The 22599-nt window shown below is 38.5% G+C and overlaps 1 protein-coding gene across 2 annotated transcripts in view; it reads left to right on the top strand.

The window, feature by feature from the left end:
- Window positions 1-22599, top strand: part of DYRK1A (dual specificity tyrosine phosphorylation regulated kinase 1A) — an 88217-nt gene that overhangs the window by 472 nt on the left and 65146 nt on the right. Inside the window, exon 1 of one of the 2 annotated variants that reach the window (XM_063345585.1) lies at window positions 283-420. The exons of the other annotated variant lie outside the window; for it this stretch is intronic. The gene's annotated coding sequence lies outside the window, so the exon portion shown is untranslated. Of the gene's footprint in view, window positions 1-282; window positions 421-22599 lie in introns of those variants that run through there. 2 annotated transcript variants of the gene reach the window in all.

Here is a 22599-nt window from a genome sequence, read left to right as displayed (position 1 = left end):
CTGCCGCCGGGCGCTGCGCAGGTTTGGAACGCGCGCCATTTTGTGAGCGATAGAAAATCCAGCCCGGCCAGGAAGCGCCGCGGATCCGCCCGCCGGGCCGGGCCGGGCCCCCCCCTCCCTCTCTTCCCCGCTCCCTCTCCTCTTCGCCGCCCAGAGAGGAAGGCGCGCAGCGGAGAGACCCCGCGGCCGGTGCCCCCCGCGCGGCACCGGCACCGCCGACCAGCCGTGCGGGCCCGAGCGCGGCGGGGCGGCCGGACTGCGGAGCGCACAAGAGGGAGGCGCTGCCGCGCCGGGGCCCCTGGCCGAGGCCGGGGGAAGCGTTCGCTCCTCGCCCTGCCTGCGCCCGCCGCCCGAGGGAAGGAGGCCTCAACCGGGAGAAGCCGGGCCGGAGGCGCAGGGCCCGCGCCGCCCCCCACACGGGTAAGTGAGACGCCTCAGCCGGTGGCGGGGAGCTGCGCAGCGGGACGAGCTGGTGCCACCTCCCGGCCCGGCGCGGTCGAGGGGGGCGCAGCGCAGGGGGCAGCTCCGCTGCCATCTTAGAGAGAGGAGGTGGGGAGAGCGCAGGGACCCGCCGAGCCCCGGGCCGGGGCTGGCAGGGCCGGGACCCGGACCGGGCTTTGGACCTGGCCTTCTTCCCCCGCCCTCCCTACCGCCGCCCCCTCCCGGAGCGGGCCGGGCATGGCCGGGGGGCAGCGGCGGGCGCCGCGGCCTCTGCGGCCCTTTTCCCCCTCGGCGTCCGGGAGAGGCTGTCGCTCGCGGGTTGGGAAGCGGAGCGGCGGTGAGGGCAGCGGGACCGGCGATGGAGGAAGGGAGCTCGCTTGGATCCTCTGGCTCTTATGCGCAACGCCCTGCGGTGGGCGGGTGCGAGGTCTCGCCCCGGCCTGGGAGCCAGAGAGAAGGGAGAAGGAGGCGAGGAGAGGAGGGCGTCAGGAGTTGAACCTTCAGCTGAGCCGGCACCTGTTGTGGTGGAGGCTTTTAGGTGCCCCTGCCCCCTCTCCCCTCCCCCCCCCCCCCGCCGCCCTGTGAGGGACTGGTGTGGTAGGTAGGGAAGTTGGAGGCCGATGTGGAAGGAGTACCTGTGTGAGATGACTGTCATCAGGGCGGGGAGGAGGGGGGGGGTGGAGAAGAGGAGGGAGAAGCGGTTGGGAATAGGCGCAGGGACACACGGGCGCTTCTATATTTTAATAGCTGGCTGCAGTCTTTTAGGGATTGAGCTTTGTGTTGCTGAAGAAATTGGAGACCTCATCTGATACATAGGCTGCTCCTTCTCTGGAGTGGCATTCCCTCCCGCCGCCACAAAATCAGAAAATGCAATTAAAAGTACTGTAATTTGAAATTTCGAAATTGGTGCATTTTTGAATCTCAGTCAGCTTTGAAGTTTTCAGTTTAGTCTGTCCAAAGACTATGTGGGGGTTCTTTGATCATGTGTCTAGATTGCTGCTGTTGCTTAGTTCTCCTATTACTCCACAGTCATTGGGGGAAATAAACATTAATTGTTCTTTAAAATTAACAAAGACAGAATATCTGACTACAAAATAAATCAACAAGCATGTTTTTGACAACCTACTGTTTTAATCCATATGAGAGTGTGCTGTGAACTTTGGCCAGTAGGTATATATAATCATACTTACACGGATATAGTGCCATGGGGGGGGCTCTAGATAAGAAGTTGTTAACAACTTCTTTTGTTATTTGGTATTTCGTTCTCCTCTCCTTAAGAAAAATGGTGTAAAGCTGAAGAATACGACAGTGATGTCTGGTGATAAAAAAGCAAACATTTTGTTTGTAGCAATATTTATTTATCTGCCTGTACCCAAGCAGAACTTAACTTATCTCATTGGTCTGTAGCCCTAAAAAGTTTTGGTAAACTTGTTTCTCTTTTTCTCCAAGCCCCTCCTCCCCCCAACCTCTGTAGGTTGGATATTTTTGGAAAATTAATTATACTTTATAGAATTAGAATAATAACACTGAAAATAACTCCAAGTATGAGCTAGTATTTGTTAACTATTATCTATGTGTATTTGGTGAACTTGATGTGTGTTTATATGTGGACTACTTTTGTAGGCTACGCTTCATGTTTTTGGCTTATACGAATTATTTAAACTAGAGTGTTTTTATTTCCAGTCTGAAGTAGAATTCGTGTGATGTGTTAAATTACATTTTCTGCTGTGAATTAAAAATTCTGTCAAAGTTTATGAAGCTTATCAAGTTTAGTTTGTGGTTTTTGAATAGTCTTTGAGTAAAGCAAGTGTATCTTGTTCAAAATTGAATAAAGAGCATGGTCGTCTTAAATCAGGAAAAGAGGGCAGTTCCTTCTATTAAGTTATTGTGTATGCATTTACATATGGCAATAGTTTAATACTGTTTCCAGGCAAATAGGTAAGAAAGACAGTTTGTTGCATTAGCAGCAATGTTACAGTTCCTGAATCAATACTTGGGTGGATTTAGAACTTGTCATTGGAATCCCCTCCCCCATGTTGGGCAGTGCGGAGAAGACGCAACAAGGATAATTTTACCTAATAGCAGCCAAGAGTTCTCTATTTCAGTGTCAATTTATGGGTAGTATTCTCTTACTTGTGTAAAATAATGAGGTAGTCATCAAGAATTTATCAATTTTTAAGTATGTGGGTTTTGCGTAGAGTCAGAATTAACATGTGATGACCATAAATGACTTCTAACAAACTGGTTGATGGTTTACACAAAGTAGAAAATCGTGACTAGTGTCTTGTAAAAACTGTGTACCTTGTCTAAGCTTTTAAGGTTACATTTAATTAGGGCATACTTGCTAACATGTATGTCACATTTTATAATCTTAATTCTGATAGGGCCTTGTGCAGAAGCATGTGTCTAGGTTAAATCTGTTATTAGGCTTTGCCTTAGTGGACTTACTGTGAGATTTTTGACATTTTAGTTCAAATGAGTCAGTCAATACCTTAACATAAAGAGAAGAAGTCCCTTTTAGGTTATTCTAGCATGTTTGAAACTGTAGCACCTGGTCATATGGTAGTATGTAAAAAGGCTAGTTAATGAAACGCATGAAAAACTATACCTTTATTTGCCACAATAGCATTTTACAGTTTCATCGGAACTGAAATGGGTGGTGATTTGAAGACTAAAACGTACTGTTACCAAAGAAGCAATTTTGTTGCTATAATTAGATTTTCTTTTCAGCATTCCTCTTAAAACCTCTTTATTTCAGGTGTTTTTAGCCCTGGCTACGAGGCCATAGGTTGAAAGTTATTGTTACAGCTTAAGTTTTTGAGTAAGAATTGAAGACTGGTATGTGTTTAGTCTTTCTATGGTACTTTTTAGTGCCATGTGGAGAACTATTCTCTGAAGTGAAGTCAAAAACTTTCTGATATCTCTGTTTTATGGGAGCACGGGAGACTTGTATAACTTCTGAAATCCTTTAGTAAATAGATCTGTTGTTGTAGAATAGGATTATTTACAGAGAACTGCTGCTTTTGTCTTTATAACTGAGTACAATAGATTATTTGTTAAGTTTACAGTTTCATCTCTTTTTTTCAGTAAGAGTTTGGTAAGAAACATCTTTTTTTTTCATTTATGTAATAACTTTTTTGCTAATCAGACTTTAAGAAGTCTCAAAGACATGATACATTTATGCAGTGAAACTTCTTTTTTGCTCTAAGACTATTTGAAATAATACAAAAAAGCCTTTCGGAGCGAACATGCCTTTCTTGTAAACTTAGGAGTGGGGGGAAAAAAGTAAACAAGACATTCTGAGAAGGGGAATACTCTCCTTTTCCTTCCTCACCTCTGTGGGTCCTTCAAGAGGAGAGTTATGGGAACTGCAGTTGATTGATGGTGTAAAAACACTGGAGAAACTTTTGCTAATTAGAAACAATTGTTACTTCCAGAAATACATATTCAAAATGTATGGTTATTTAGTATTCTCTCTTTGAGGTGACACAATATACCAGTAGAATTGCACTGACCTAATCCTTAGTTGAGTGTAACAATTAATGTAACCATTTGTAATTGATATCCACTGGTTATCTTTTTTCCCCTTATGTCGAAGGAAGGCAGAATTCTGGGTTTGATTCTGTTTTATCCAAGCATGACTGAAAAAATAACTCAACTGCTTTTGCTAGTACAAATGTATTTCATTACTTTAGAATAGGTTTCTAGTACTTCAGCTTTATTTGGAGTTTAGCTCTATTTCTTCTAGTACTCATATATATGTGTCTTGTCCACTATCTGTGGGTGCTTACTTATGTCTTAATTGTCTGAGAACACAGATCAAAAAAGGAGCTCCTCTGTGACTGGAAAGCACATAGTGATGGGACAGACTAAGTCCCACTGTCTCCATAAGGTTTCCTTTCCCCTCTCTTGTTCCCCGCCTCCCTACCCCCCCTTTTTTCTTATTTTCCTTCACCTCCCTAATCCCTAAAGGATAGGCGAGTTTTTCCACAGTTGAAAAGGACAGAGATGGGGTGGCTCAATATGAAAGGTAGTGACGTTATCATATCCTCATTCATTCCGAAATATCCTGTCCATACAATTTACAGGGAGAATACCCACTGAAGGGTTAGTGGAAGTGTGGGAGGTAGTTCCCAGCCAGCTCTGCTTCTGTCCATACAGTGTAAATACTCTGCAGTCTCTGAAGTCTAGATAGTAAGCTATTTCAGTTACCCTGTGTGAAGACATAATCAGTTTAATTTCAGCTCTGAATATAGCATTTCTTAAAAGCAGTGAAAATGTTTCTGTAATTAAAATAACATAAGCTAGCACTTACTTGTAAGCATACTCCTCGCAAAGTTTCCAGGGTCTTAGTAGCACTAAATATCTGAAAGTGAAACTGGGTAAATGAAAGTGAAATTAATTCCATTAAGTATCAGTTTTGTTCCAGTTGTGAGAAACCAAGCTTTCAATTTATGTGTTACATAAAGTTCCAAAACCTTCTATTTTTCTTTCCCCTCCTTTTTCTTTTCCCCCAGAGGCAAATAAAAATAGGCTGTGTTTTAAGTCAGTTAAAGGAATAGTTAATAATGTATTAATACATCTATCTGTTGAAAAGTTTCCTCTTTCTTCTTAGTAACTGTTTGGATGGTGAAATAAGAGAGGAATGGAAATGTACAAATTGATTACTGGTGGCAGAGTTATTCTTTCAAAATATAATTGGAATAATTTAGAGTGAATTTTGATGAGTTACTGGAAAAAATCAAACTCGTAGAATGACTAGTTCTCACAATCATGGTTAAATACATTTTAGTAATTAGATCAAACTTGCCAGTGAAACTTTTAAATTCTAGTGTCCTGAAAACCTATTGTTCATTGGTTTTTGGCTTCCTGGCTTCAAACACAGGTAGCTAACATTTTTTTTTTTAATTCAAAATTGTATTTACCTATATGTGCTCAAATCTTAATTTATGTTCCTGTGAACTGTGTAAATTGCTAATAACTTCTCATTTACTTTGACAGTGAACCTGTCGCTGATGAGCCAATCAGAGCATAGCATATCTGCTTCCTTTGTAGAGGAAATAGTTTTGTGTCCATGCTGTCAGTCTACTGTTTAAACTGAAGGAAGGGGTAAAAAGAGGAAAAAATATTGTCAGATACGAAAGCTAATGTATTAGTAGTTACTCAATTCTATATTTTCCTGAAGACTATGAATTTCCTTACACTGATCTCTGGTCTGTCCAGTTGTAACTACAGATTTTTTTCCTACTTATAGGTATATAACCATATATATTCTTTTTTTTTAATACAATTTTATAGGAATTATACATGAAATACATATAGGGTATGTGTTCCATTACAGACAAATCAGTTTCTAACGCACTCTTTCAAAATCTGATTGATTTTGGAAGCTCAGTAACTTTCATGGATTATGTCTGATTCTGGGTTCTTTGTTGTTATTCTTTCTAACTTGTGGATAAGTAGGCATTAATTTAATGGTATGCCAAAAATTGCAAGTTAGTGTTTGAAATATATTAATGTCTTTGTCAATGTTACAATAAATGATTGTTGCATGCGGATCTTGGCTGTTTCCCTTTCTGTAGAAGTTATTCATAAATACTACAAATATTGGGTCATCATTGTGGAATAGCACAGCTGAATGTACATTTTTCACCACGATCGTATGTTCGTAAGCTTACAATTTTGTGTTCCTATATTTAGGGTGACTTTCCTGTCAATGTCATAGTGTGCCTTCAGAAGTTGAGACTTTTATGGCAGGCCCTATGCAGGAAAATGAGCATTACTGCAGATGTTGAACGTGTACACGATTGCATGTATCTGTCCATGTCTCCAGCAAAAATCTGATTTTAATGGGAAGTTCTGTATACGCTAAGGCTACAAACTTATGTTACACTTTCCTCCAAACTCAGAAGCACTAGTATTTGCAGTTCTGGGGAAGGTCAGTTAACTATGCAGTTACTACAGCTTCATTTTGAATGACGCTTACATCTTCTCAAACTTTTCCCTATGGTTTATTATTTTTAATACACGCTGAGTTTTTCAAGCTTAGTTTCTAAGTGAATTAATGTCTTCTGTGAACTATGTCTACTATAGACAGCATCATAAATGATTCATTTATGTTGAGGGCTGAGTGGAAAGAGTATATATGATACTGCGTTATAAACTATAGTTGAAGGTTGTATTATAAGGGCATAGTTAAAAATTGTTTGATTTTGCAATGTTGTACAACTTAGAGACCTTAGCTGGGATCTGATTTCCATTTTGTTTTGTACTGTACCACGTGAAGTAAATCTTTCTTTCTCCATTTAATCGAGATTTCATGACTTTGAGATGCATACCCATTCATTCCTAATGTTCTCCCATGTAGCATTTTTGTTACCGCATTGTGTAAATGTGTATGTGTTTGTGGTTTGTTTTTTCTTCTGTTAAATAAAAAGGGTTGTGAGTTACTGTAATTTGATAGTCTGTTGTACGAAAGCTTAATGATGGAAGGTCTAAAAACTAATAATCTGGAGGGGTGAATGGAAATAATTAATGATATCTGATATGGTCCTTACAAGAGGGTTTCTCTCCTGTCTTTGTAGGATTTGTTTGGGGATATTTTCACCTGTGTATTTTACACAGCGTGCAATCATGATTTGCAGTTCACAGTGTCCATATGAGTCTAGTTTCAGTCTTTTGTCCATATGAGTCTAGTTTCAGTCTTTTTACCCATCAAAACCTTCATTTACGTATCTCTGTGGAGTTAAATTAACCAGAGTCATGTTCACGGCATGGACATTTTAAAACTTTATGAGCTTAGTTTTGAAACCTTGAGAAATCCAGTTGGACATGTGGAAACATATTGCTGGAGTACCAGTCCTTGTCTGCCTTACCTTAGTGGTTAATGATAACACCAACAACTTTTGTTGTCATTCTTAAATCAGGATTGGCTTTGCTTCATGTGTTGGGGACTAGAAACTTATGTAATGTTTTTCTTGTGTAGGAATGGAGAGACTTTTTAAATGTGGATTTGAAGATAATACCTATTGCCCCTTTACCTAATTTGCATACTTCCAGCAATTGCAGTAAAACAAAATACAAGTTTTTGTGACAATATTTCTGTTTAATTTCTTACAGAAGTTAATAAAGCAAGGAAAACACGTTGGCCAAGTTATGTGTGTTATCTCAAGTTCTCTGTTTTAAAGTATAGTTTTAAAAAATTCTTCTTTTCCCCTCCTCTTATAATTCAAGGAAATAGTTGTATACCTCCATAAAACAGGTGTATCATTCTGGTTTTCTACTAGATGTTCTTAACCAGCATCCAGTTATTTCAAGAAATGAGAAAATAAGTTCTACCTATAGTTCACAAGTAGCAAGTATCATGTTTTGAAATCATTGTCTCTTCTTCCCAATTTATAAAAATGCGACATCTCTAATTGCAAGGAGATATTTTAAAATATGTCTGCTTCAGTTTAGCTAGTGTTCTAGTGGAAGCGAAATGTAAGGGTAAAATCTATATAGTGATACACAGGGACATTCAGCTCAGTGTTTTGTATGTGAAGGAAAGGAACGTACATATGTGACAAACTGACATTTTTAAGAGGTCTTCGGAAGCTCTGCCAGTGCATGCATGTGCTGCTTTGTGTTTGGAAACATTAGAGATGGTCAGTGACCTATGATCAGTCTGTATCCACGATTTGTGTGCGTGTATGGTGTTAGTATTTGTAGGGTGTGGGGCTTTAATTCAATAGCAGAAAAAAAATAATCTCAAGAAGCTTTATAGATGATTATTCAAAAAATATTCATATAAAGGAAACACCAAATTTGAGTAGTTCATGTTATTAAACATTTTCCTAGTACTGACAAGTTCATGGTAGACTGATATTCTGAAGCACAGGAGTTTTTGGGGTTTGGTTGGTCTCTCCTTTTTTTTTTTTTTTTGTTTTCTAGATAACTAGATAATTTCTAGTTCTTAAAAAAAAAAAAGTTTTTTATTTTGCATCAGGAACATGTTTGGATTGGGATCAGTAAATAATTTTTTTGTTTGTGAAAAAGATTTCCTTGGCCTTAGTTTACATTTGTTGCCCTCTAGTGTGTATTTCCAAACTTTGTTATGAGGGAGAGGGGACTTAATTGACCTTTCCTATGTCATTCATCATCTTGTATGTTTTTATCAGACCTTTTTTTTTTTTCCACTTCAAAAGTGTCATCTTAGGCCTGTGTACCTAAACTACTGTTTTGTCATGCTGTCAGCCTCACTCTTTTTTGTTAAGGTTTTGAGTCTTGTAGTTCTTAACTAATTTTATTGAAATAGGAGAATATGCAATTATTTCTATATAAGAATTTGAATGTGGGATGAAGAGTTTAATTTTTGGACTTCCATATTTGAAAAATTTTCCCTTGGTATTTTTTGATAAAGGATTCTTTACATGCTTTGCTTTCATTCTCTTTCTCCGGACTACTGCTACTTTAAAAAAAAAATCTTGATTTTAATCATTGTATGTCAAAGCAAAATTTTATTTGCATAAAACAAAACAATCTGAGAGATCTGTGGTTTGAGGTGAGGCAGAAGCTCAAGATAAATTTTTCGCAAGCGTACAGTGGTCTCAGAATACAATTTCTAAGTTATGTGTTAGTCATTATGTATATTCTGAAACCTATGAGCTCCCAAACTGCAAGTGCCAGTTTATTTATGTATTTGAGGAAACAGCTATGCATTATATTCCATATGTTGTAAGCATTGTCTCCTTATATTTCAATCTTGAGTACCTCTGTAGAGTTGCATTTCACTTTGTTAGTTATTTCCATAAGAATTCCCAAACTATGTCAAGCACTCAAACACTGACAAAAATGGGAAAATTTTCTCTTGCTTTTGGCAGTCTATCTTTCATGATGCATAAATACAAATTATTTTTTAAATTTTTTTAATGTACAAGTTGTTAATAGTTGCACCATCCAGACCTTGCACTTAGTCTCAGGATTGTGACTTTCTTATAGGCCTTTGCACAGATGCAACATTTTAGTGCCTGAATCTAGCAAATGCTTACAGATTCTTTTAGCATTTTGCAGAAGAGAAATGTTTTTCAGTGATTAGATTCTAGCGTACAGAAAAAGACCCCACCAAACCTAGAAATATTTATGTATCATGTTTATTGGCAGTGTTAGCTAAGGCACTGGGTTCCTGTTTTTTTCAGTGGGAAGAGGGGTTTCAGAGATTCTGGCATTTTGTGCAGCACTTAACTTCATGTTGCTTTCCATACACAAAGCAGTTTTTGCCTTTCTAACAGGAGATAAATGCATGTTACTAAGCTGCTTTTTAGCAGGGGGAATGAAAGCAGAAAAGGTAAAGTGACTTGCCCAAAGTTACACAGTGACGCAATGGGCGGAGCTGAGGTTAAGGGTTTAAGCATCTTATGTCTTAATAGCAGGATGCTGTGTATTTGCAGTTGCATTTCACTTGAGTTTATATTCTGAGTGCTATGTAACTCGGAGGAGTCTCTTAAGGTTGGAGAGTGACTCAGCATATCCAGATAGAGGTCTGCTCAAGGAACTTAGGATTTCTTTTGAAATTTTGGGGGAATTAGAGTTCAAACTCAGTTTTCCCAAAGGGAGTTTGCTTGTGTTTAAAAAAAGTCATGTTTTACTTGCAATTTCTTGGCCCATTTGATACACATACCTCAGTTTCAGGAAGAACTGATGGAGTATTTCAGTGAATAGTATCATTTATGGTATAGCTGGCATTTACTATATAGCTTTGTTTTCCATGTGCTATGCTCCTGATGTACATGATAAGCATCTGTTCAATGAATAAAATGGCATTCGACTGTGGTAAGTAAAGATCGTGTTGCAAAATATGTAAAAGAGACAGAATTGTGTATCATCCCTGCCTTAAACATTTCTTAACTTAGTCTGTGATTTTGACGTTTATAATTTTTTTTTCTGAGGCAAATATGGTATTTGCCTAGTTTGTATGATTGAAACATCTTCCTCTTACTAGTACAGAAGCTCCTGCCTCTTCCACCTGATCTAGTAGGGCTGAGTTCTCAACCTTATGGGTCAACCACTTGAGAGTGAACAGTTCGGGGAACAGTGGGTTACCTGTGCAAGCTCATAGTGGCTGTGTAAACTACACTTTTTTGTGCTTGGGTTTCGTTGGCTTTCATGAGGGAAAATTGGCTAAATGTCTTAAATGCGACTCTTCTACAATAATCATCTGTGTTCTAGTTTCAGTTGATCAAACTTGTCACAGTGTCTTGAGACATTGCTTGGTAGTAGGGGCAGTGAAGGGAAGCAAACTGACACAAGCTGATAAGTAAACCTTGAAACTATTGGTCTTCTGCTACTATACCTTCTTAAATTTGTGGGAAATTTTAGAAGCCTTCATTATCTCTTTCTCATCCAGCATCCAGATCAATTCCATCTTCTAGCATGAGGTAAGACCGTAGGCTGGTGCATAATTTCAGTGCCGAGAGAATGCTGAAGGGCAGCACAGCAAAGAGCAGAGTATTCATAGAAAAACACAAGCAACGTTGATTTTTCTTCCCCTTTTCCTTCTACCCTATTCTTCTTCCACCCACCCAAATCTGTATATGTTTTTCTGGGGCTACTGAAAATTACCTTGCTGTCCCCAAAACTGTACCTATGCTAAATTTGAAATAACTGATAAAAAAGAAGGAAAAAGATGAAGAGCAACAACTCCTTGTTTTCACATCTCATTGAATTTGATGACGTTATATGTGTTTGTTTTACAGCGTAAGTACTAACAAACTGATGTGAAGTTCATGCTGCAAGATGTAGAACCACTGAAGCACTTTGAGGGAAATTGTTGAAAGAGTCTTTCTAAGGCAACGTGTGCAACAAGGAGTTCTTTGAAGGCAGTTACAGCTTAAGCAGCTCCCCTTCTCTCCAGATTCTGTCTGCTTGTTCCCACCTGCTTTGTGTTGGCACAGCTGTTTGTAAGACCAACCAGTGAATCAGACTTGGAAACTGAGTTGGCTGAAATACATAATTTTATATATATAACATTTGGGTGTGTGTGGGGGTGGAGAATCAGGTTACTTTTCAGTCAGATCAGTTCCCAGACCTGGTACACCATGCTGCTGCTCAGTCATTTGACAAGATAATGGAATGGGTTGTGTGGGTGGACAGGAACAGGGTGCCTAGAAGAGGCAGGGGTTGGCTAACTGGCTCTGATAGCACTGTTACTTAATGGAGAACATAATTCTGAGGAATTTTTGCCACCCCTCCTGTAGTAAATCACTCCTCTGTCAGTCTCTCTCTCTGTTTCCCCCCCACTCATACTTTGGTTGCTATCTCAAACTTCCATGCTTATTCCCTCACTAATGTTCCCACTCTGATGCCGTCCTGCTTGCGTGCATTGTTGGCACACTCTGCCAGAGTCTTACTTGATAACGTTCTCTTGCTAACTCTCCTGTTTAATTCTGATGCATGTTTTCTTGTGCTCTCTTCACTTGTGCTCTTCTTCTAGTTATTCCTCACTCTCACTTGCTCTTTTTTTACAATTTTCTAACTTCTGCTCATGCCCTTTTTCTCCCATGTCCTTTCAAGTGCTTCATCTCTCAAGCACCTCTTTTTTGTCACTTGCTCAGTTTCTTGCTCAGTGTTTTCTCCTGCTTGTTCTTTCTCACTTGTTCTTACTTTCTCTTCCCCTCTGTAAGAACGATGCTTTTGAGGGGAAAAAATATCCATGTTTTAAAGACTAAAACTTCTTAAGAAACACAAAGTTTTTAATTTTCTGGGTTTTTTTCCCGTCAAACATTACCATGAAACAATACAATATATAGATTTATTCTCAATCTCATGCACTTCTGAAATTTTTACTTGAATTCTATATTGCTTTAAGACAGATATTGGACACAAAATAGGTATTTTTCCCGTTTGGACAAACTGAAAGATGAATTGAAGTTTCTAAAGGTAATGTTATAATAAAAGTTATTTTTCACCTGTCTTTATAAGATGTGAGCATAGTTTATTGGTACCAGAAGCTAAACTGCAGAGTATAGATACTTAGGTTTTTTGTTTTTGCTGTACAAAGAAGACATGAAAAAATGTTTCTCTTGATAGCCCGGTTTTAACATAACCACCAGCTGGACCAGTTATGTTAAAAAACAAACAAACAACTCTTTTGGAAATTCCATGCTTGCTTGTCCTCCTAAATAAGTGACCAGAGCTGTTGGGATTGTGCTGTTGTTTCACTTCCATGTATTCAGATATCTAATATTTTTGTTCAAGTTATTTAAATTTTGTTGATAACTATTTACCTGTTAGTTGGGAAAGTAGACAGGAGTGCTGATTCCTTAGTATCTGAATCATCCATATTTTAATAATCCAAAGGGACTTCAAATAAAAATGTGGAAGACTGGAAAATACACTTGCTTTTTATAACAGGAAAAAAGGAACAGAATTTTTCTGCCCATCTCCTTTGCTTCTCTAAGTCTTTGGGTGGACTGAGGGCAGGAGCACCTTAAGTACCTTGTAAGGCATGCTTTCTCCATGCAAAATGTGATGGACAGCATCTTACTTTTCTGTTCTTATATGAGAACACAGTTAAACATCACTCTCTGAGCTTGCAGATTTTTGTTTTGTTAGGCCAGCTGCTCTAGGTGAGGTTATCAAGCAGCCTGCTATCAGGATGTACATGCTAATAGGGCAAACACTATTCTGAATGACAATAGTTGTCTTTGGAAATGTTCAGTTGATTCCTTCTTGGTTAGTAAATAGAAGTATTACTTGTAAATGCTGTATCTCTTCAGTGGCTTGAGGCTTGTCTGATTTTTTTTTTTTTTTTTTTTAATCCCATCCATCATCTCTTCTGCTTTGAGTCTTGTTCCAGTCTACTCTTCAGTAAACTTTGTTCATCATGCTTGTTTTGTGCATGGGTGTTTTCATGGCTAAAGTTTCTAGGAGTAGTTGAGGTTCCTTAGACAAATAATGGTTTAGCTACTTTGATGTTTAGTGCCTGTCTTTCCCCCTCTCATCCCCTTCTTCAGCAATCCTTTGCACTTTTCATAAAGCCTTGTTTCTCTTTTTCCCTAACTTGCTTTCGGTTGACTATTTTGCATTTCAGGACTTGCCACTTTGTCTCTTTGTTGCCCTTCAGGATGTCATCCATCTCCTTGACCCCTTTAGAAAAGGGAGGAAGGCTGCTTAGTGTTTTCAGGCAGTGTCTGTGGTAGATGTAATCTGTACAAGTTAGCATGTCTCTTGCTCTTTCCTAAACACAAAGGCATCATGAAGAATGTGCTTTCTAGTAATTCCTGTAAATCCAGTATGAAGCTAACTTGAAATATTTTGAATAAAAATCTCTCTGAGCAAAAAAGAAAGAGCAGCCCTTGGCTGCTAGATCTGTGTGGGGATCCATCTTTCCTCAGATAAATTCAGTGTAGCACCACTGAACTCCATAGAGATCTCTTTCTCTTAAGATCTGAAACTATTAGGTTTCCTTTATGTTCAGTTCAAGTAAAGTCTCAGATTAGCAGTGTGGAGTTTTGGCTTATTTCCAAAGGTGGTACTTTCTTGTTTACATAAAAAAAAAAAAAGTGTTGGGAAGAGGGAAGTTCCAGTTTTGAAGCCAGTAAATGTGGCTTTGCTTCTTCTAACTTATGTTGTAAAGGAAGATGTCAGTGTAGTATATGGTGTTATGAATTGGGACAGAGTTCTCTGTTGTGATCATCTTGACTACATTGTCATATTCAGTGTCTCCTTTTTGCATTGCGCTGGGAATTGGATGTATGAAGGGCTGAAGAGATGAGTCTCAGACTGCAGTTGGTTTATTTGGTGTACCTGGTATGAGCTCTGAATCTTGCTTTCCTTATCCCTTTTGCTGTGCCCCTGTGGTTTCATACGTTACTCTGCAGTTGCAGATGTGTCTAGAAAAGTTGTATTCTTCCTGAGGATACATCTGCTGGCATCATCCATGGCATGTGTCAGATCACACTTAAAACCTTCTTGTTGAGCTCTTACACAAAATGGGGAAAAGAGCAGGTCTGTATCAAAGGTTACCTTTTTACAGTGATCTTTCTTAAAGAGCATGGCACATTGTTACATGAAATACACCAGTTCAGTAATGTTAGTAGAAAATTTAAGAAAAAATCTTCTGGGAAAGTGGCTTTGTTTTGGAGTCTTTCCATCTAGTGGGCTATTCTTGGTAGTCTGAAAGGACTTCAGTGGGGCACTAAAGATTTTCTTGACTTTTTATTTCCTGTATACCTCAGACATGGTGGTCTTGAGTACTGGTTGGAGGTCTGTAAGGTCAGGATTTAAAAGCCTTTTTTTTTTTTATTTTATTTTTTAATTTGTCCTCATTTCCTTCCTGCAACCTGCCTTATTAAAATCATTTTAGGAATTCTTATCAGTAAAAAAAAAATGCTGCAGGAAATCAAACTCTGGTCAGAAACTGAGCAACTTCTGATGCTGGCAGAGATACTATTAAATAATCAAACAGTTGTATAATCTTGGCATGTCCTAGAATTACTTAAATTGATAATTTTGTCAAAGTTTTAGTGCATTGTCTGCATCTTGAAAAAATGACAAATAACTCAGCATTAGATTGATCAGTTTATACCCAGTGTGTGGATGCTGGAATTGGTGAAGTTCATGTAAACTGTCCCAAAGGTTCAGCTTTTTCTTTTTAGCCTTATAAAAGTCTAGTTAGACAAAATTAATCTGAAAGGCCTCTGTTAGCAAGAATTTTCTTGGGCTTTTATCTTGATGAGAGATGTCTTTTAGACTTTTGTCTTATGACTGCCATCAGAGAATATTTTGAAAAATGAATTCCATACATCTCCATAGTGACTGTACTCAAAAAGGGATTCAAACCAACATTATCACAAGTTAACAGACTAAGCTTGAACTACACGTTCAGGACTGTAATATAACACAGTTATTTTAAAAAACACTTGTCCTGAGCTCATTAAAACCTTTAGTACATAAAAAAATGACATATTTATTCAAATAATTTGGCATTGTCTGTGTGTGTGAGAATGCCAGTAAGCAAACCTGAAAAAAAGTTGGTTTTCTTTTGGGTCAATTAGTGCTAGAGCAGTGATGACTGGGAAAGGGAGGAATGTGGGCAGAACAGCCCCCCCCCCCCCCGCCCTCTTGTTTTGGTTTTTGTTTTTGTTTTTTTTTGTTGAAACAAATGGTTAGATTATTTTAGCATTCATGTGCTGCTTCATCCTTATCCTTAACCTTCTTTTTTTGTTGTCTGAGTGAAAACAAAGTCTTTGACTGTTGTGGGCTAGTGGTCTCTGTGTGTGTAGGTAGGCATGTGTGTGGTCAGTTACTGAGGATAAGCTGACAAAAGGTAACTTATTGTAAACATGATTGTGAATTTGAACTCTTAGCTGTCAAATTCGGATTGAGTTACTTTATGGCTGGATATCTGCAACCTCTTGTTAGATTCATAAAGACAGACACCGGAAAGTCCTTGTCTTCTATATTGATAAGCAGAAAATAATAATACAGTTCTAATGGTGATTGGTGATCCATTCCACTTGATGAAAGAGTATCATGGTTTCCTGGTCTCTGAAGGCTTTTAAATGATTAGACCTTTTTGTGGGGTATTCCGTACATTGATGAAGGCTTGATGAGGAATTACTGGATGAAATTCTAAAAAAGTTGTGTAGGAGGTCATATTAGATTATCATGAGTACGTTCTGGGCTTAATGGTGTGGACTTTTTTGTCCAGGTTTGTTGGTTTGGGTTGTTTGTGGTTTTTTTTTTTGTTGTTGTTGTTGGTTTTTTTTAAACTTATAGCAGAAAGGACAATGTTTTCATCTGGCAGAACAAGCATTCTAAAGCGTCCGATGAGCTACCTGTAATGATATTTTGTAGAGATACAGAGCTGCCATGAATGTTTGATGAAATCTCTATTCAATGTGATAATAAATGTACCTCAGTAAAGACTTTGTTGGTTGATGCGTACCACTGTCTGTACTGGCTTTTCTCTGTGTGTGTGTGTGCACATGCATCCACATGCATATATGACTTGAATAGGGTGTTTAAAGTCTTCTTAATGGATTGTAATACTGTTTAAAATGCAGCAAAATTTTTCAGCCTGCTACCTCTGCAGTAGTATCTTGGTGTATCTTGGGGTATACCAAGATCTGCTTTGACATTGTGATGAATGGCAGGGATGGAGGCTATCAAGATAATAAAACAAGAGTTCTGCGTTTTAAACCTGAAAAGGAAGGTATTTTGACTTTTATCACTAGAAGATATGAAAATTTACTGAAGTTTGTTAATTTACCTCCTTCTTCAATGAGAGTTTTCTAGGTCAGTGGTTCCTTAACTGGGAAATAAGGCCATGGTAAACGAACTACAGATGGAACTTAAAACCATGTTGAATTATGTTAAGTTAAAAAATATTATGTTAGGATGATTCATGTTTTGCTAAAAATTTTTGGAGCTGACTGATCTATATTCTGGGAAATGTTGGGGCTGTAGTTCTGGAGTGAATGATGTGAGGAAAATGTATAATCTTTATTCATGTATTTATTTACTACATTCATGGAACAAAGAAGGGCAAAACCCATTTGTGCGTTTTTTGTTCATCTACTTTGGTGACTTTTCTTTACCATAGTTTTGGAGTGCTTTGTGATGTTATATGCATTGGAGATTGCCTCATGAGCATGATCCAAGAGTTACAATAATTTCCTCCTTGAAAGATGGTTTACAGGACAGGCTGGAATTAAGCTAGGGCTGCAGATGGACTTGGAACCCTCACGATTGCAACCCCTACCTCTTTAGTGCCTGGATGTTGCAGGGGAATATGATATGGCTGTTTGACGGCAGCCTAAATTGTATGACAAGACACTCTCTGTCTGCTTTCTTCCTTGGTTAAGCATACTTGCAGCTTGTCTTTGTTGGCATTTTTGCTTTACTTTTCCATGTTGGGCCTGCTTAAAAGCTAAGCACAAAAACCTAATGATGTAAGTAAAGGTAAAAACTTTACTGCCTATTTAGCTTACCGAAACTGTTTCATCATGAGGTGGAAGAGTGCCAGGAAGATGAGCGTGTCTGTGACTTGTTCTTTTCTTATAAGCAGTAGCCCTGAGTTCGGTCAGCTTGTGAAGGCATACGCTTGGTGGGAAGTTATGTTCTGTGGCATAAACTGAGCTAGCATCTTTTTTTGGTACTGTTAGCCTTTTTATTCTAGCTTCAAGCTTTTCTTACCATTTGCTGAGCCAGTTCAGTTTACTAAACTGGCAGGAAATGAACCTGACAAAGAAGTGAACAGTTTTTAATTGGGTCAATGAGCTGATTTGTTTTACCATATATTCAGTGTGAATGCTGAAGCTTTCCAAGAAAGGGGGCACAACTGTGCACCTGAGAACTGGGAAGGACAGAGGGGAACTGCTGTCCTTCCTGGCAGTTTAGTGTGTTCTTCAGGTCGAGACAATCTGAACTCACGTTGTTCAATTCCAATGAGAATACCTAGATCACCCAGCTTTTCAGATGTTCTGGGCGAGTCCCCTTGAGTCCCTTATAATGTGTACTATTGTACAATAAGGAACCAAAGAATCATGGGACAAGGAGAGAAAAGGAAACGTGACTCTTCAATCCAGTGATTAGTGGTCTTACCCATGAGGGAAGAGGAAGAAGAAACTTTCTGGGATTTAGTCAGTGCTTACACATTTTACAGGAAATGGATCCTGGATAATGTTTCATTTTCGCAGTGGAAAGATATTATGTGAATTATGGAAATGTAGCACAACCGAGTTAGGAATGATATGCAAATAAAGTGGAGAGGGTGTGGGAGAGTATAGCTGGAACATAGAATACTTTGTATCAGTGGGGTTATCTTCTACTCACTCTTCAGTTATTTCTTCAGGGGCTTTAACACTAATTTTTTTATAGTGAAATTAAGTTCAATCTGATAAATTGTGTGTCTTTGCATTTGTTAATTCATATGTTGAAATACAAATACCCCATGATATTTTGTGAAATATATTTGAGTGTATACAGTAAGCGCAATTCCTAAGAAATAGATGGTATTTTGCTTATGCTAGAGGTGTCTTGAATTTTGAAAACAGTGCCTTTCCTTTGCTCCTCTAAATTGGGATCTAAAGATAATAGAAATAATGTTCCCTATGTGATTGCTGCAGTAATCCAAAATAAAATTATTTTTGCTTTAGAATTCAGTTTCTCTACTACTGTTACATTGATCAACCTGAGCCTGAATTAGGATTTAAAGCATACCGTGGAAGTCTCTCTATATACTTAGGCTGGGACAGTGAGAGCAGAATGGTAATCTGGATTTTACTGTGGTGAAAAGTCTTTTTTTGTTCATTTTGCTTTCCAACATCAGAGAAAGTTGTAGTTGGCATGCCTGATTAAATTTATTTCTTCAGATTTATTTATGTAGACTATTATGACAGACACAAACTATATATAGAAAAGCCTGTAAACATGTCACTTGTGTTCTTGAAGTAGAGGTGGGGTCTATTACTATCGATATCAAACCAGATGTTAGCTGTGGTCTTCAAAGTGCTCTGTGGCAGTTTGGCAAGAACTATTGGAAACATAGCTACGTTGCTCTTTACTTCTCCTGCACTGTATTCTTAGCCTGTACACCAAACCTTACTACAGATAGCTAAAGTTTGTGAGCTCTCTGCTTTTGTCTTTCTGTGGACAAACGTGGTGTGTTGTCCTAGTGAGCTTTTTAGGTGAGGATTAACATGTTATTGTGTCACACAACGCCTAATGCAATGAGGTTCTCCCTCCATGAGCAGAATGCCCTGTTTATTACCCCAGCAAAGCCCTAGAGCATGGCTGCCTCACTTCCAGCATCAGGATTTAGACTCCTGGCCCTGACCTAGGACCTGTCAGTTTCAAAGGTCCAGACCATCAAAGACTGCACAAAAATGCAAATAAAGTTTTCTGCAATTGAGTAGTAGTAGGTAGAATATAAATGTGTTAACTGTATGCATAAGCTAAAGAAAATTAGGTTCTTATTTACTGTGTGGATTTTTAACCTGAAAGTCAGACTCGGGCTCTTGAGCTGTGCAGAGTCAGCAGAAAACTGATCAAAAAAAGGTGAATATTTTACATCATGCTAAATTGCAGAACTGACTCAGCGAGACTGGGGCAGGTGCCAGACGTGGTGCAAGAGATGTCTGTATGGAGTGGTTAAGGGCAAGGAGGGGTGTGGCTGGGAAGACAGCAGCCAAATCTAAATCAGCTTTGGCTTTTGGGGAACTGCAGCCTGAGAATTCTTACTTTAATGAAATGACTCAAATTATTCACCATCAATTTTGAATGCATCTGGTTGTCATGGAACCTGAACTTGACCACTGTCAATTTTCAAAGCTATTGAACTTCGTATGAACTGCTGTTTGAAAGCATGTTGGACAAGATTTTTAAACATGGTGTTTCTGTACTGACATGTCTGGTGAACAGGTTAAAAAGATGTGGAAGAGCGGTTGTGGTATACATAGTTTTGGAAATAAGGAGTTCCTTCTCTTTTTCTTTAAACAACTTGTAACTTCTTTTTCCTGTCTGTGAGTTTAGGGTCCCAGTTACTTTTTCAGTGACCTAAAATCCTAGAAGTAATCCTAAAATTCCCTTCAAGTGCCTTTTAACATTGATAGACCTAATTAAAAGGCAAATCTGAGTTCTATGAGCAAACTTAAGTTGTGGTTATGTCCCTATTTACTACACTTGGATGGCTGTTCCATATTCCATTTTAGTATTATGCTTGGGATATGTAGAAAAAGAGAAATAATGCCCTGGGACTTTGAGTTGTGCAAATAGAGAAGAAGGATATCCTTCCACTTTGGAGAGTGTGTCTAGAGTTGCTTTTAGGAACAGCTGTTTGTGAGCCAAAATTGCTTTAGTTGCTGCTCACAGCCTGCTAAATCAGTCTCTTCTCCTCGCCTTTCTGGAGAGTCAGTGTGTACCCTGTTTCTGAAGTTCTGAGTTTGACTATTTAATGTAAATGTGAAGCCTATGAACTTGTCCTGCATAAAAATCATCACCTGATGATAAGACAGACTGTGTCTTGTCTATTTCCCTGAGGGAGGAAAAAAAAGGAGAAAGCTTAGAGCTGAGGCCATCCTCCGTGGCAGGCTTCTTAAATGATTGTGTGCTAGATATAGTAATGTTAATATTTTTTCCTAGTGATTGGTGAGTTTACCATCAGACTGATGTTGTGGCTGAAGTCTTGTTGGAAATATTATGTGGCTAGCTTGTTGATTGATTTATAAGGGCTAGAGGTTTTTAATTTATTTTTTTTTTAGAGAAGGTTTACATTGAGTTCTGCAAGATTTCTAGGATGATAAAAATATGTATTTGTTACTGAAGAAATTTCTTCATTTTTTTTCTGCTCCTTTTAGATGCAGTGGCTCAGAAACATCTCTGAACAAGCGTCCCCAGAAAAACCCATTTAAGTGGGTTAAGTGTGATAGGTGCATTAAGGAAAATTCTGGTATTTGAGAACTAAATATTTTCATTTAGTTTCTCTGGATACAAGGTGGAAGTAGACAACCTTCAGTTTTTCAGCCTAAACTGAAGCTTGGGCAGTTAAATCTGATTTATCATGTTAAAGTGGAAAGGATATCAGCAGTAATTCTCCATTATCACTTTTCATATTAGAAGTATACCTGCTTTGGCACAAGGTATGGGGATTTATGGGGTGAAGTCTGGTTTAAGACCCAGGCATATGGTTAACATACGACCAGAGAGTACCTAGCTATGTGTATGCCTATCCAGTCTAAATGTCCTGAATAATGAAAGGTAGAGGTAAATTGTGGCATTGCAGTTATCGATGGGAGCTGTCATATGGGAATCAATTAAACAGCAGTTAGTCCATGGTGTGTTTAGAAAGGTTAAAAAGTGTTTAAAAAGGCACACAAACCAATGTATGGCTGAAACAAGCCACTTACTTGAAGTCTTATTTATAAGCACCATCTATTTACAGAGCTAGCCAGCAGTTTACAGTTGTGCGTGGTTGGTTGTTTTGTTTTCTTTTTTAATTTGGAAGACTATAGGTGTGCTTGTCTCCATGTATTGAAATGTTTTGGGAGCCTTGAAGATTAAAGGTACTACTGTATCAGGGCAATGAACATCTAGGTTGTTATAAAGGTACTTGAAATATATAACTTCAGATCATTTTTGAAAGTAATGTTGTAACTATCTGCTGCCAAAATTGAAATGGAGAAGTAGTCTTATTTCATTTAGATGTATGATTGCAGCTTTACAGATCATTTCCCAGGAATGCATGTAAGTATATAAAGTGTTTTTGTAAAGGACTTTGTTGTAGTCTGAGTAAGATTTTACATTCTCTCTGGTTTTGATCAATTCTGTTAGACTAATATTTACTGAAACATGATGATAACCTATGAGTTTATTCATTTCTGGTTCCTGTTACATGTATGTTGCAGCATGATAATGGAATTTATCATGCTTCAGGGCAGAATTAAAAGGGGAAAAGAAAAAGCAAACAGCTAAAACAAGGAAACAGTAATGATGTAAAAACCTAGTAATGTCTGAATTTGATAAGGATGGGTCACTCAGAAAGCTGAAGTCTTCAATGTGTGATAATATTTTGTTTAAAACCCTGGTAGCTGTGAAAATTCTGTACATTCACATGCCCTTTTTATTTTTTTTACATTTCTTGGAATGCCTTTTTTTTTAATAGCTGTTTTAGCGAACTTTTGAACAGAAAGCGTTGTCTTTGCCTGTTGAAAAATAAGATCATATGTTTTCATCACTATAAAGGCACTGCAGTGAAAATAGTCTGTATTTGCAGGGAAAAATAACTGGCCTTACCTCCCATATATATCTGGTGTGTATGTGTATCCATATGTATGTAGCATGTGAGTCTGAGCTCTTGTAGTTTTTGAGAGGTAAAAGGATTTCGATACACGTTGCTTGTCTGGAGAGCACTACAAGTGCTGTCCCGATGCTAGGCTAGGATTTAAAACATTGAAATAGCTGCATCTGAGTACCCTCTTTTGCCAGGTCTCTGAGAAGTAGAGGGTCTGTTTTGTAAATAAAGGGCACAACAGTAGTAGCTAGTGAAGTAGTAGCTAGTGACACTAAATTGGAAAAATAGTAAGCTGTAGTAATATCACGATTGTAGTAAAGACTTGTAAATTGAGTGATGTTTGGCCTTTTTCTGTGGAAATTTTAGGTGTTCCTTTAATTCTTTGT

Source organism: Chroicocephalus ridibundus, chromosome 1 (assembly GCF_963924245.1).
Source record: "Chroicocephalus ridibundus chromosome 1, bChrRid1.1, whole genome shotgun sequence".
NCBI classification, from domain to species: Eukaryota; Metazoa; Chordata; class Aves; order Charadriiformes; family Laridae; genus Chroicocephalus; species Chroicocephalus ridibundus.
Note: the sequence above shows the minus strand (reverse complement) of the source record. Positions and strands in the feature narration are given on the sequence as shown.